Source organism: Syzygium oleosum, unplaced genomic scaffold (assembly GCF_021117445.2).
Source record: "Syzygium oleosum isolate NSW1041296 unplaced genomic scaffold, Sole_v2.1 Sole_v2.11, whole genome shotgun sequence".
Lineage (NCBI taxonomy): Eukaryota > Viridiplantae > Streptophyta > Magnoliopsida > Myrtales > Myrtaceae > Syzygium > Syzygium oleosum.
The window spans coordinates 2,024,002-2,038,725 of NW_026607495.1; the positions used below are offsets into that span (position 1 = coordinate 2,024,002).

Sequence of the window (14,724 nt, forward strand, 5' to 3'; positions counted from 1 at the left end):
ATCCCTGGTCTTCCATTCACCCACAGTCTGGAGTATAATTAAGGCAGAATCGCCGAACACTTTTAGCTTGGATATTTTCATATCAATTGCTGCTTGTAAACCGAGAATACATGCTTCATACTCGGCTATATTGTTGGTGCAAGGAAACACCAATTTCGCGGCCACAGGATAATGCTGCCCATCTGGGGATATCAAGACCGCCCCAGTGCCAGAGCCAGACAGGTTTACTGCTCCATCGAAAAACATGGTCCATGTGTGTTCCTCCGTTGATAAAATGCGATCATCTGGAAGACCATCCTCATGCGTTTCCCCAGGGCATTCAGCCAGCATATCAGCGATCACCCGGCCTTTCACTGACCTCTGCGATGACGTTTGGATGTCAAATTCTGAAATTAGAATCTGCCATTTAGCTAATTTTCCCACTAATGCTGGTCGGTTGAGCAAATACCTGGATAGGGTCGTTTTTCGATTTACGAGGAACGTCTGGTGGTGCAAAGTATATTGTCGGAGTCTATGCAACACCCACACCAATGCGACGCATGTTTTTTCTGATTCGGAATAATTCTGTTCCGAAACGGTGAACTTCTTACTCAGATAATAGATTGCTCGTTCTTTTCCATCATCGGGATGGCTCTGGGCCAATAGGGCTCCTAATGATTCACTGTGAATCGTTAAATAGAGAGTTAGAGGATGCCCTGGAACTGGTGGGATTAGTACCGGGGACTCATCAAATATTGCTTGACTTTTCAAATGCTTCCCGACAATCTTCATCCCGAGTTGATTTGAGCGCCTTTCGAGGAGTTTGAAGAAAGGCCGCGCGAGTCTCGAATAGTTGGGAGATGAACCGAGCAATATAGTTCAACCTTCCCAAAAGGCTTCGACTTCCTTAAGCGTGGACGGGGTTGCAACTCACATATTGCTTTAACTTTCGAGGGGTCGACCTCAATCCCCTTGCTACTCACGATGAATCCGAGTAACTTACCAGAGGTCGCCCCGAATATGCATTTTGCGGGGTTCGGGCGTAATTTGAATTCACGCAACCGGTGAATAGCTTCTTCAAAGCTTCAATGTGGTCCTCTCCGCTTTGGTTTTGGCGATCATGTCGTCGACATAGACTTCAATTTCTTTGTGCATCAGGTCATGAAAGAGAGTGACCATAGCACGTTGGTATGTTGCCCCAGCATTTTTCAAACCAAAAGGCATAACCCTGTAGTGAAAAGTCCCCCATGGAGTGATAAACGCCGTCTTCTCCTTGTCTTCATCGTTCATCCTTATCTGGTTGTATCCAGAGAATCCATCCATGAAAGAAAATAATTCGAAACCAGCAGTGCTATCCACAAGGACGTCTATGTGGGGGAGCGGGAAGTCGTCCTTTGGGCTGGCCTTGTTCAAGTCGCGGTAATCCACACAAACTCGAATTCGACCGTCTTTCTTCTTCACTGGTACGATGTTCGCTACCCAATCAGGGTATTGCGAAACTTCGATGAACCCTACTTTCAACAGCTTCATCACTTCTTCTTCGATCTTTTTCGACAGTTCGGGTTTGGTCCTTCGTAACCTTTGCTTTTTGGGAGGCATGTCGGGATTAGTAGGCAAACTGTGCTCCACAATCCGAGGGTCCCAGTCCTGGCATATCAGAATAAGACCATGCGAAGACGTCTTGATACTCTTTGAGGAGAGCAGTTAAACGTGTGGCTTTCTCTTCGGGAAGGTTGGCCCCAATCTTCACTTCTTTTGGCTTCTGAGTACCACCCAAATTGATGGTAACAGTATCTTCGATTGTAAGGGGTTTAATTTGTTCATATTGCTCCCAATTTCTTTGGATTTCAGCGGGATCATCGCTTGAATCGTCAGAATCGCTGCCGTCAATATCTACATCATCAGGCTGGACCGTACTAACTCCCTCCCAAGTCGCAAGATTATACCTGAAACACAGGGTAACTTGATTAGAAAAACAAATGGAGATATGGATTTTTTCATTGTCCTCTTCCACTTAGGATATTTTTTTGAGGAAATTGTGAAACGTCTTTGATTTTCAAAGAGGCTCTTTTTTTTTTTTTTTTTTTTTTTTTTTTTTTTTTTTTTAAACGAGGAAGCATGAGATAGCCCGGGCCTCAGAATACTTTCCTTTTCGTGGCTGGATATCATCAACGGGCCGGTTTGGTATACTACCTCATGCCCTCAAAACATTATTTATTTACAATACACGGATTTACAACCTCAAAAGAGGGTGAGTTCAAAAAGACATTCCTTCCAGCAGAAATGACTACGAAAAACAAAACACAAGGATAGCCCATTTTCCAGGGATTCATGCAGAAAGGAGAAGAGGAATTCTACTCAAGCGGGCTTGCGCCCATTCCCTCCACCGGTCCTTCGTCTATTGCGCCGACGAAGAAATCTTCGAAATCATCGTTCCAGGAGTCTAGCTCATCGGCTCTTCTCTTTACTGGTGTCAGCTTTTCCATGTCGCCCCATCCGATAGGAATGCTGTTCTGTTGGTCTTCATAAAAACTTGATGGCATCTGGTAGTCAACGTAATAATCGAACTTACCACTGGGCTGGCCCAGGGTATCCATAATTTTCTTTCCCTTGCGTGCCTTATCAGAAAGCTCAGGGGCAGCGTCACGAAGGCTAGGTACCACCAAGAGGTCATCTTCACCATGACACAACCATGGGGCACGAAAAGTGAATGCCCTAGCATCCAGTAGATCTTGAATTCTATTCTTCAGAGCGTCACAATCATCCAGCGAGTGCCCGACCTCTCCTGAGTGAAAGTCACAAGATCTGGAGGGATCATAATTAATGAAGTATTCAGGAGTAGGGTGTTTTGGCTTCCTTGTGATCAGCCCCTTTCGCAAAAGGATAGAAAATATCACATCCATGGATTTGGGAACCGGCGAGTATCGTCGTACATTGCCCCTGCCACTGTAGGAGTTGGACATCTCGCCAAGTCGTGTCGGGAAGGGCTCCCGATGGCGGGTTTTCTTCGGGACGATTTACTTGGGTCACCTGCTCCACGATCGGGAAACGGCGAGTAACACATCCGAGATTTGGCCGATAGTATCCATTAACGACGCAAGCAAATCTCGTAGCTCCCCTAACCGACACTGCAAACGTGCAAACAAATCAGGCGGGTTTGTACTTGTCTGAGAGGCCGAGTCTTCTTGTATGGCTCCTATAAAGATGTCGTCAAATAGGGTGACCACATTATCCAGCGCTTCTTCTCGTCCACAATCTTCCTCAATCGGTAGCTCGTCTGGGTTCCGATGTCGGTCAATAGCAATATTTAGGGGAAGCATCGAGGAGTTCGGTTGACTTGAAGATTCGGCAGGATGCTTGAACCCCTCTCCTGATTGTCCTGAGAGGTTAAGATAAATTTTTTCATCCTGCAGTAATTTAGCAGGTGACGGGAAAGTTTCCCGGATATGGGGAAGTGGCAAACCGACTTGACCCGCTATATGCCCCTTGTTGGCTGATGGGTTTCCTCCGCGATACCCTAGACCAGCAGTGCGGTGATTCTTGGCAGCCTGAATAGGCTCTCGAATGCCCCGGCCTCCTCTGCCGAGTCCTTGACCTGGGGTGAAGCCATTCCCAACCATAACTTTCCCTACCATGACCGAGGCTTTTGACATATCGGGGACAAGAGGAGCAGTTCCTCGATATCCATGTACAGTCGAAACAAGCTCGATGGACTGATAGCTAGATTCGACTTTACCGCTTGGTTCGACATATGGGATGGCGGTTTCTTGGTAGATTCGATGGTCTTCCTCTCCAAGGACCGTGATCAGCTTCCCTTGGGCCACAAACTTTACGCTTTGGTGAAGGCTTGAAGGTATAGCTCCGGCAGAGTGAATCCAGGGACGCCCCAGTAAAAAGCTAAAGGCAGTGGGGATGTCCATTACTTGAAACAGGATGCTGAATACTGTTGGGCCAATCTGGACATCGAGATCGATCTCACCCACAGTGTCTTTCTTCATTCCGTCGAAAGCTCGGACGGATGTTTTGGAGGCACGGAGCTTAGATGTGTCCACATTAAGACGGCGCAAGGTTGCCAGCGGGCAAATATTCAGTGCGGACCCATTGTCTATCAGAACTCGAGCTACGTGGGAGTTTCTACATTTGACGGAAATGTAGAGACCTTTAGTATGTCCCCTTCCTTCAGCGGGAAATTCATCCTCCGAGAATGTTATCTGATCCTTCAAAAGGATAGACCCCACAAATGCTTCTAGCTTGGTGTGCTCGATTGTCTCTGGTACGTTTACTTCGCTGAGTACCTTCATCAGAGCTTTCTGATGCTTTACGGACGTTTGGAGGAGCTCTAATAAGGAAATCTGAGCGGGCAACTTACGTAGCTGATCCACCACATTATATTCACTGGCTTTAACGATGGCCAGGAATTCTTTGGCTTCTTCGTCGGTAACAGGCTTCGGAGGCTGAGCGTCGGCTTTGGCATACGTCCGTCCTGACCTGGTGATTAGGTCCACATCCAATTCGTAGGACCATGGAACCGCTTTGTCATTCTCGTAACGGTAGGGCTGAGGTATTTCGATCACTATATGCTCTGCGGATAAGGGTACCTCAATCGTCAGCTCCTCCTCCTCGTCTGGGCTGTCAGACAAAGGTTCGTTCACAAGCGTGGGGATGGTTTCACTTGTTTCGGCATTCAGTGCTGAAAATTCTTTGTCCCAGTCGATGATAACCTCAGAGATGGTGGCTACTATATCGATATAGTCGGCGTACACAATCAAACCTGCTTTCGCCTTTTTGGCAACCCTTTCTTTCATTAGGGACAGAGGCGGTATTTCACCGGTAGGATAATACCCTGCTTTCACTAGAGCATTATAAACATCAACAGTGCGTACTCTCTCACTCTTGAATCGACAGACGTTGAAAGTAGATATGGCATTGATTCTGTTTTCATGTTCGGGTAGCGGGTTGTTCTGTATGTTTGGCTTGGATGTCTGGAATGAAAAGGCTTTGGTGTCGAGCAAGTTTTGGATTCGGTGTTTGAGGGTATAGCAGTCATCAGTCGAATGCCCTACCTCGCCCATGTGATAGTCACATTTTTTTGACGGATCATAATTCGAAAAGCTTTCTGAGTTGGGTCGTTTTGGTTCGGTAGAAAGCAGGTTTTTCTTCCGGAGTATGGCCAGGACTTGAGAAGGGGATCCAGGCAGTGGAGTGAATTGTCTTTTCTTATATCGCCTAGGTGGCGACTTGAGGTAGGCTGCTGCTCCTTGTTCACTGGTTGTCAGGAGGATGAACGATGCAGGTATACGCAATGTTTCCATCCGTCAGGGGCTCCTTCTCTTTTCGTGTGTGGAGTCTCTTACTTGTGGAAGTGGGATCTGTGAACCATCCGTCACACAGTCCCATTTCAATTCGTTCACCCACAGGGACGAGACGATTAAGGGATTCAGCAGTGGCGCCAACCAGGCGGTGTCTGTATTCGTATGGAAGCGATTTTATGAACAATTTTACTTGTTCATGATCAATGAGCTGTGGGGTAACCTGGGCGGCCAAGTTCCTCCATCTGGTGGCATACTCCTTGAATGACTCGCTTTTCTTCTTTTCCGTGCGTTCCAGATCGTCACGAGTGAAGGTGACGTCAAGGTTGAACTGATATTGCTTGAGGAATGCATCAGCGGCATCATCCCAAGACTTAAAAGCATCCACATCTTTCGACATATACCACGTCAAGGCTGGCCCCGTCAAACTCGCTTGAAAGGTCTGAATCATGAGGGGTTCATTGTCAACGTACTGGGTCATCCGCACATGATACATGTGCAAATGATGTCTGGGGCATGAAGTGCCATCATACTTCTCGAATTCCGGCATCTTGAATTTTTCTGGTACTTTGACCCGTTTGTATATGGACAGGTCAAGTGGAACGGCATGTTGCGGGCCTTGTAGCTGTTTCAGCATTTCTTCGACCTTTGCAAGGCGTTTGTCCTGTTCCGTCACTGGTACAGCTTCGAGTTCAGGCTTCCTAACAGCAAGGGGAAGCGGATCGTCCTCTAGCGGGGGCATTTTATTGTCACTGGCAGAAGCTTTGTCTTTTCCGGTAGACGGTGGTGATAACACCACCTCAACTGCTGCAGGCGTAGGTGTAAGCTTGCCATGAATGGATTCCACCTGCTTTGTGAGATTTTGGATCGCATTGATGACCATTTTCATCTCATCTTCCATATTATTGAGGCGGACATTTTCTTCGGCCATTTTTTGTAACTACCTGTGAAAACGTGTATATGAATGAGTATAATGCCCAATAAAGAATCATTCTATGACTTAGTCATATTATTATTGCATAATGTACTTATTTGCAAAGAAAAAAGAGAGAAAAAAAAAGGTTTTATTTATATATCATTACAGGTGGCGTCCCCGGGGTTCGAACCCCGGTCGCCTCGGACCCTGAGGCTACATCCCCGGATACCACTGGGCCGAAGGCCGCGGTGGTGTCAGTACGGGGCAAAAAAAATTATTTAAAGTATAAAAAGCGGCCCGAGCTATATTAACATTTGTACAAACCATAAACATTTTTACAGGAGATATTCAAAACCCCTAAACATAAATACAGGGACATATAAAAGACAGGGCTTTTAACAAGAAGATGCCCTTTCCCGGATGCTCATTCTATAGACGATGGGGAAGCTACAGTCTCTCGGAGCCGTTTATTTTCACGGACAAGCTCCGCAATAAGCGTATCCTTCGTCCCCACGGTCCTCTCGAGCTGGTCGATCTGTGTTTGGCGACTGGGCTTGTTGGGTACATCCGGGACTTTTGGCTGTAGCTCTGTCGGGATTTTGTGATGTATGATGTAGAATAAAGAGGCATGGTGGACTTTTTCTTGCCCTTTCAACAGTTTAGGCATAAGAATGATCTCAGGTTGACATTCAGTCCATTTTCTCTGGATGACACCAATTTCGTCAGCGTAATTATAATTTGAGCGAGTGAATCGGGTTCGAAGCAAATCTGTCGTAAGAGGTGGCGGGATCTCCTGGAGGGCCCTGTACTGGCGAGCTACCCGGTAGGGGTAGTATGAAGTGATGCCAGATAACCCGAGCAAAGGGACAGGGTTGTGAAACTGGTGAGCATACCGAACCTGACCCTCATGGAACCATTTAGCATGCCACAAGAAAGCCTCGGGATCGGGGTTTTTCAAAAAATCTATCCAGGTAGAATAATCCTTATGAGGGGAATTATTTTCTAAAACCTCGAACCTTTGAATCGGGTGCATGAAGTCATCGACTTCAAAAAGCTGCATGAGATGCCCAAAACCTCTCAAATGAGATAAAAACCAGATTTGTAAAATCTCTGGGGCGGCCCGCATAATTTTATCATCATTTTGTTTAAAACGGTTCAAAGACAAAAATGTTTCTGCTAGAACCGAGTTAACATAACCCAAGCCGGTGCAAATTTGTTTGGCCACATACGCAATTGAAGGGTTTATTGAATTTCTACGATGGGGGAAAATGACACACCCAACAAAAGCAAGGATAAAAATTTTAGCTTTTTGGCTCATGGGTTGACTTTCAAAACGTTCATTTAGGAAAAACCAGGGGCAGGCATTGCAATAGGCTTTAACGACTCTTTTCACGGTATTGCTATCGGTTCGCAAAAACTGGGATAATTCGGATAGAGGGGACACACCCAAAAGTGGTTTGATGAGTTCGGATCCCAAAGGCTTTCCAATGACAATTGTACTCCTCCGGGGTCGGGGTCATCTCAAACTTACCGAATATGAAAGTGGATGTTTGTGGACACCAGAAATGTGCTAATGCTTGCATCATGCCAGAATGGATGTTGATTTTGAGCAAGGGGAGTAGGCGACCAATTCTGCTTTAACATACTGTTGGCCATTTTGATCGAGTCGGTCCCACCATGCCAGAAGCTCTTTTTTAGGAGTGGGGACAAATTGGACATCAGCTCTTCCCATCGTGTATAAAATGCAATCAACGGGTGGCCTAAAAAAAACGAATCAAATGAATAAGTACGCTGGATAATAAAATGAAAAGGGACAGAATATATACCTTTCCTTGAACCATGGCAATCACAATGACATACACATGAGGAGTGAGGTTCGATTTCTATCTAGCGGCCTGACAAAATGAAGTTAAAAGGGTGCCCGACCGTCGTGAGTCTCGCGTTGGTGTCAAGTCCTTTTAACCTCGGCCGAATCGAAAGGAATATCTTATAGTCACGCGAATAGCGGCTAAAGATACTTCTTTACGATTTTTTTAGAAATAAATTCCGGGGAAAAGAAAGGCAACCTCTACATCGCGGACTCGCGTTCGAGGTCGTATCTTTCTTAACACCATCCTAGGATACCCTATCGCGGCCCAGGTCCGGCAGCGTGGTTATGTGTGCAACGGTGTAGTGCTAAATCATTAAAGCATGCACAACAAATTATAAACAATCAATTCGAACCTGCAAGAACAAACAACACCTTAATGTCAGGTTCATACCTGGAGTCCTTGCTGCCAAACAAAAATCATTTTGAACAGGATAAAATTTTTGGCCTAAGTCCACTTTTTTAAAAAAAACAAATCCCCAGCGGAGTCGCCAGTCTGTCGCGACCGAACTCCCGAGCCCTTTTTAAACAACATGCAAAAAAAGGGGGGGCTCGCCTGGTACGTGCTAAGTCTAGGTTCGGGACTTAACTCGGGCTCTCCCAAGCCCATACCATATCGCGACTTAGGGTTTAAGTGTTTAACATGCAAGTGGTTTATATCAAGGAGTCGCCACTAATCGATTTGGGGTGGGCCGATTAGAAACCCAAATAGGGTGATGGGAGAATCACCCTATTCCTACGAACCAGTGATTAACTAAATTCGGGAACTTGGTTACACTAGTTGGATAACTAATGCCCTTTCGGTACCATTTTACCCTATTCATTTCGAAAACATTTGTCGAGCAATTTGGATTGATTTTAGGACCTTTCTCCTAATATGTGAGGTGATCAAGCGAGTGCATAATCGAGGAACGATCAGCAGTCAGGAACACAGCAATTCATGCAGCCTAAGGTTCTAACCCTAACTAAGTCAGATGACATTCAAAAAACACAACATTCATGCAATTGTATTAAAAACATGCATAACAATACAACGGTAATAAAAACTAACATGCAAATACTACCGCGCAACCTTAGGTTTGTCTAATTTAAATAAGACAAAAACTTACAAAATAATATCACATTAGATTAAAACAACAACAATATATCACATAAAAAAAAAATTCTTTTTTTTTTTTTAAAAAAAAAAAATAAATAAATAAAAATAAAAAATAAAAATGAAATAAAAAAAAATAAAATAAAATACGAAATATTTTTTAAATAAAAAAAACAAATAAAAAAGAAGAAAGAAAAAGAAAGAAAAAAAAAAAATTTTTTTTTTTTTTGAAATTTTTTTTAAAATTTTTTTTTAAAAAAAAAAAAAGCAATAAAATAAAATAAAATAAAAATAAATAAAAAAAAGGAATCGGACCGGGTCGGAACCGACCGTCAACGGATCCGACCGTCGTTGACCGGTCGGATCGGCTGAACCGGTCTTTGGACCGACCAGGTCAACGGATCCGACCCGGTCGTTGACCGGGTCGGACGTACCAACGGGCCGGCTGGACCGACCCGAGTCAACAGATCCGACCGGGGCGTTGACCGGGTCGGGTCAACTGAACCGGGTCAGGCCGAACCGGTGGGAGCAGCCCCCGTCGAAGCCAAAAACGGCCTCTCACCGGCCGACCCAGACCGGCGCCGCCCCCAAATCGGCCTCCTGGGAGTAAAACCAAGCCTCTCCACCCACCGGGGTCACCGTCCGACCGCCGTTCGCCGGCCGGCGACCAAAACAAAAACCGGTTTCATTGAGGACTTTTGTCGAACAGATGGTGTGCGCTTCCAAAAACAACAAATCCTGACCTGTTCCGGCGAACCGGAGGATTCAGGCGAATCAACCTACCTTCGGTGAGGACACACGGACGGCGGGGGATGACGGTATGGGCCGGGATTCGCGCGAAACGGCCGGCGCGAGTCCCGGCCATACCGAGCAGAAAAACAGAGCAAAACAGAGGCGGTTCGGGCCGGACTGAGAGCTCACCGTCGACGGCGCGTCTGGGGCTTTCCGGTTGATCGGGGGGCGACGGCGACGCGGCTGGGAACCTGCAAAAACCGACTTTCCCTTCTTTCTCTCTCAATTTTCTCTCTTTCTCTCTCAATTTTTCTCTCTCTGTTTCTCTCTCAATTTTGCCGACCGGGGCTCTCTCTCTCCCTTTGGCTATTTATAGCCGGACGACGGTGCCCCTCTGCTCCGTTACGTCTGTAATGACGACGGTCTGCACCGGCCTACTCTGGCACGCGACTTTCGCGGCCATTTAGGCCGGTGCAGAGCAGGGGATCAGTTCAGTGAGGCGCAGAGCAGACGAACAGGAGCTGAGAGGGAGGAGGAGATAAGGGAAGCCGGGACAACGGGGAGGACGGGACTGGCAATTAATGCCAGTCCCGTCGGCGTGCTCTCTCGGCCTTCCTCTGGCCAGATAGCGACGGCGAGGAGCGGCGCCGCCGTGCGTCGGCGTGACGTCGCGAACAGGGGAGAACAGGGGCGAGAGAGCGACCGGCGAGGGGGAAGAAGAAGAAAGGGCTGGGCCGGGCCAGGCCCAGCCGTACGGGGGGGAAGAAAAAGAAAGAAAAAAAAGAATGGGCCGGGGCCCAGGAGGGGGGAAGAAAAGGAAAAAGAAAAGGGCCGGGTCGGCCCAGCCCCGACCCCGGCCCGAAATTTTTTTTTTTTTTTTTTTTTAATTTTTGTTTAAAATTTAAGAAAATATGCTCTAATAGGCCCTATTAATGCACATATGCCTAATGTCTATATGCAATGCATTTAAATAGAAATATTTTTTTGTTTTAGGAATTAAAGAAAATTAATTCCTAAATTTTGTGCAATTAATTTTGGGCAAATTAAAAATAGGTGTCAACACATATATATATATATATATATATATATATATATATATATATATATATATATATATATATATATCCCAAAAATGCTTTCCCCCACTTCAGTGCGCAATTTGGTTCATTCCCGTTTCATTCGCCATCCTAAAAGTTTGCTAGGAGCCACTTCTTATGTATATTTTTCAAGATCAAATTGTTTAGTATTGACCAAAGTCAAAACATCATATGCTAAAAAGAAAAAAGTTAGAAGTAAAATTTAGTCTAAACAACTGGAGGATTTTAAGAAACACTCATATTGAGGACAAAACCGTTTAAGCTATTTGACACAACTTTTAATGTCCCATTCAAAAATTTAAATTGATAAATGGAGGGAGAACACAAATATATAAAAATCATATAAACTTCGTAATCAAGCGATATGATTATTTTAACAACACAAAAGATCACTGAAGCATAAAGAAAAAAAAAGGGCTTTTGAAAAAGATAAAAAGTCTTAAACACTTTGACTAAGTGTTAAATACCTCACATAGCTTGTGTACGAGGTTTATCCACTCTTCATATATATATGTATGGTAATTCTTCACCTATCAGCTTGAATTTTTTGTTAGGCATTCTGTTCCCGTTTATTTAATTCTGTTCCCTTCGCCTGAAACTGCCCCACTTGCATTTCTTCTTTCTTCTTTTTGACTTTCTTTTTGTTATTATTATTACGTTTTAGCTGGGCCCAACAAGAGAGGCGGACCGAGCCAACAAGTTCATATTTTAAGAATTAAGACACATTATTTTTCACAATTATAGTGATGGACTCAAATTTAGCTACCATGATATATAATAAAACATTGCCCATTTGACAATATTTTACACAGGCAAATTAAAAAAATCAAAATAACAACAGGCTGATTAATTAATGGAATGAAATGTGGTTGTGAAAATTGAACCATCTTATCAATTAATGCTTTTGATTTGTTCTATTGAGGAATTAATTGTTACAAAGAAATAAAGAATTAAAGAATCATGTTAATGAGCCTCATTGTACATGTCTTATATGTACCCTATGTATCTTTGTTCAAACGAGTTCAGAAAAGCTTGCTTCCAAACTCATCAACCTCAGTCCCTTCTATACAAGAAGCCATTGATTTTCTAGCTAAATCTCGGAGCTGCGACAAGCTCCGCCCCAGCTTCATCGCCACCTTCATCTCGAACATCTCTCTGTTCTCTCTCTTGTTGTAGTCTCTCTCCTCGAGCATGGCTTCGATCGTCTCCCCCATAAGCTCGAAGAACCCCACGCAGTTTCTGTACATCTCCACGACCATTCCGACTTGACCTCCGTGCTCGAAGCTGTGGACATCACCGCGACTATCATGGCCGTCGAGCCACCGAAGGCTGAGCCGGCTGCGGCAATGCTGGTTAGAAAAGGAGCGGAAACCGCCAACATCTTATTCAATTTTAGCGCCAAATTCCCGAGCCTCAAGTAGTCTTGCTTGTCTTTGCTCTTGAGGACTTGGACGATCGCTCTCATCTCCACTTCTAGGTCCTTGCTCCATCCATTTCGCTCAGTGTTCGGGACGGTTTTCCGCCCTCGAGATTGGTGGTGGTTGTTGGAAACCCTAGGCCACCATGTAGCAGGCTCGAATTTCGCAGGGAACTTCTCGAGCATCGCTCCGAGCAGAGGCAGCGGATAAGCCCTATCAAGGGCCAGCACCTTCGCCATCATCTCCTTCACGTCTGACTCAGACGGAGATTGGCGCGCAAGCATTGGCTTGATCTCGCTCTGGAGCTGCTTGAACAACCTCGAGGCATTGCGTTGCTCTTCAGCCAGCTGCGAGGGCTGGATTTTGCTCATCACGAGTGACATCCCGGTGGCCGCCGTAAACAAGAGAGCGGAGCATGCTCTCAGCGACGGAGATGGTGCAGCCGCAGCCATCACCGCCGTGGTAGTGGCAGTGAGAGTCATCATGTTGACCGAGTTCAACAGGAGCTTGTTCCAGTTGTCTCGTTGCTCGCCGATGTTATCATGCATCTCCACTCTATCTTCGACAGCATCCAAGATTGCATAGAGCTTTGTGATCGTTTCGATAGAAGGAGTAGGAGATAGACGTAGCTCCAAAACCCTATCTTTCCGGGCGACGTCCATTTGTAATGGCTCTGCGAAGGCGTAACCATTCCTGGTGCTCAATTCCTCAACTAGCTTCTTCGTGATCGCAGTACTTGGATCTGCATGCCGGAGTTTCGAGAGCTTCGGGACTTGGATCGAAGCGGTGATCATTCTCTTCGAAGAACAACTCGAAGAGGAAGAAGAGGAAGAAGAAGTTAAGAAAGAGGAAGCTTGTAAAGCGGCCATTAATGAAGGTGACAAGTCTTGTGTTGCTGTTAATCTTTTGTGTGTGTTTCAAGGGTATGAATGCGATGGTTTTGAGAGGATTGCTTGAGGATTGAAGTGGTTTTAATGGAGGTTGGAGGTTCTTCTGGTTGCATGTTTATACATGCGAAGTACGCGATGTAAGATGAAGAGGTCATGGTTGTTGAAAATTTGACTGTAGAAAGCAAGGTGTTGACTCAGCCCATGAGGCTGACCTTTTCTATTTTGTACATTTCAAACATCCAAATACTACTACTTAAATATTGTTACATCTCCCTTTTGATAAATATATATATATATATATATATATATTGCTTCATCCCCCGTGCATTTGTGACTGATGATATAGAATCAGTATTAACTGTAGAAATAAATCGTTTCATATGTTTTCATAAGGAGTAATGACACAAAAGTCTCTAAACTTTAGTCCAATGTGCAATTTGATCCTTAAACTTTTAATTTGTTCGCTTTAATTCCTCAACTTTTCCCTAATGTTCAATGTGGTCCCTGCACTTTCGGTACATGTTCAATGTAACCCTTACATTGAACATTTTCATATAGTTCAAAGACTAAATTGAATATGTACCAAAAGTTCAGGAATGACATTGAACAAATTAAAAGTTTAGGGACCACATTGCACATTGGGTTAAAATTCGGGGACTACATTGAACTAATTAAAAGTTTAGGGATCACATTGCACATTGGGCCAAAGTTCAGAGATTGTTTGTGTCATTTTCCTTTTTCATAATAATACTATGCATTCTAAATCCATCTACTTGATTGGTGCATTAACGAATTATGACACGTTGCAAGTAAATGTTTAAACAAACCAGTTATATTCTACTTTTAGAATGACAATTTATCACATTATTTAATATCATAATTTGAAAATCTATGTCGGTGTATCTTTTCATTTCCAGTAATATGGATCACTTTTGCACAAATAAAAAGGCAAAAGCCACCAAAACTCTAAACTATACCTATTATGACACATTTACCCTAAATTTGTTTTTTTGTGACACCAAAACTTTCAAACTTTTACCTGTGTGAAACATTTACCTTCCGTCAAAGTTCTGTCAATAAAAACCATTAAAAATTTGCCTACATGGATGCTAGAAAATAAATAGTGTTAACATGACGCCCACTTTGCTTAAGTGAAACAAAAATGACGTTATTTTAGCTGAAAAATCATTTAACGGAACCTTGACAGAGAGTAAATGTGTCACATAGATACAAGTTTGGGGGTTTTGTATGTCACAAAGGTAAATGTGTCACGGTAGACATAGTTTAAGGTTTTTTGATGTCACAAAAAAAAATCCATGATAAATGTGTTTTAATGGCCATAATTTGGGATTTTTGTGTCTTTTTTCCTAAACAAAAGGGTTTCTGCTCTATGAAATTAATGGTAGCATTACGTGGACAA

General features: G+C 44.2%; 1 pseudogene; it reads right to left on the reverse strand.

Moving 5' to 3' along the window:
- Positions 1-12,018: 12,018 nt before the first annotated feature.
- Positions 12,019-13,283, reverse strand: LOC115688064 (probable F-box protein At4g22030; annotated as a pseudogene).
- Positions 13,284-14,724: the final 1,441 nt, after the last annotated feature.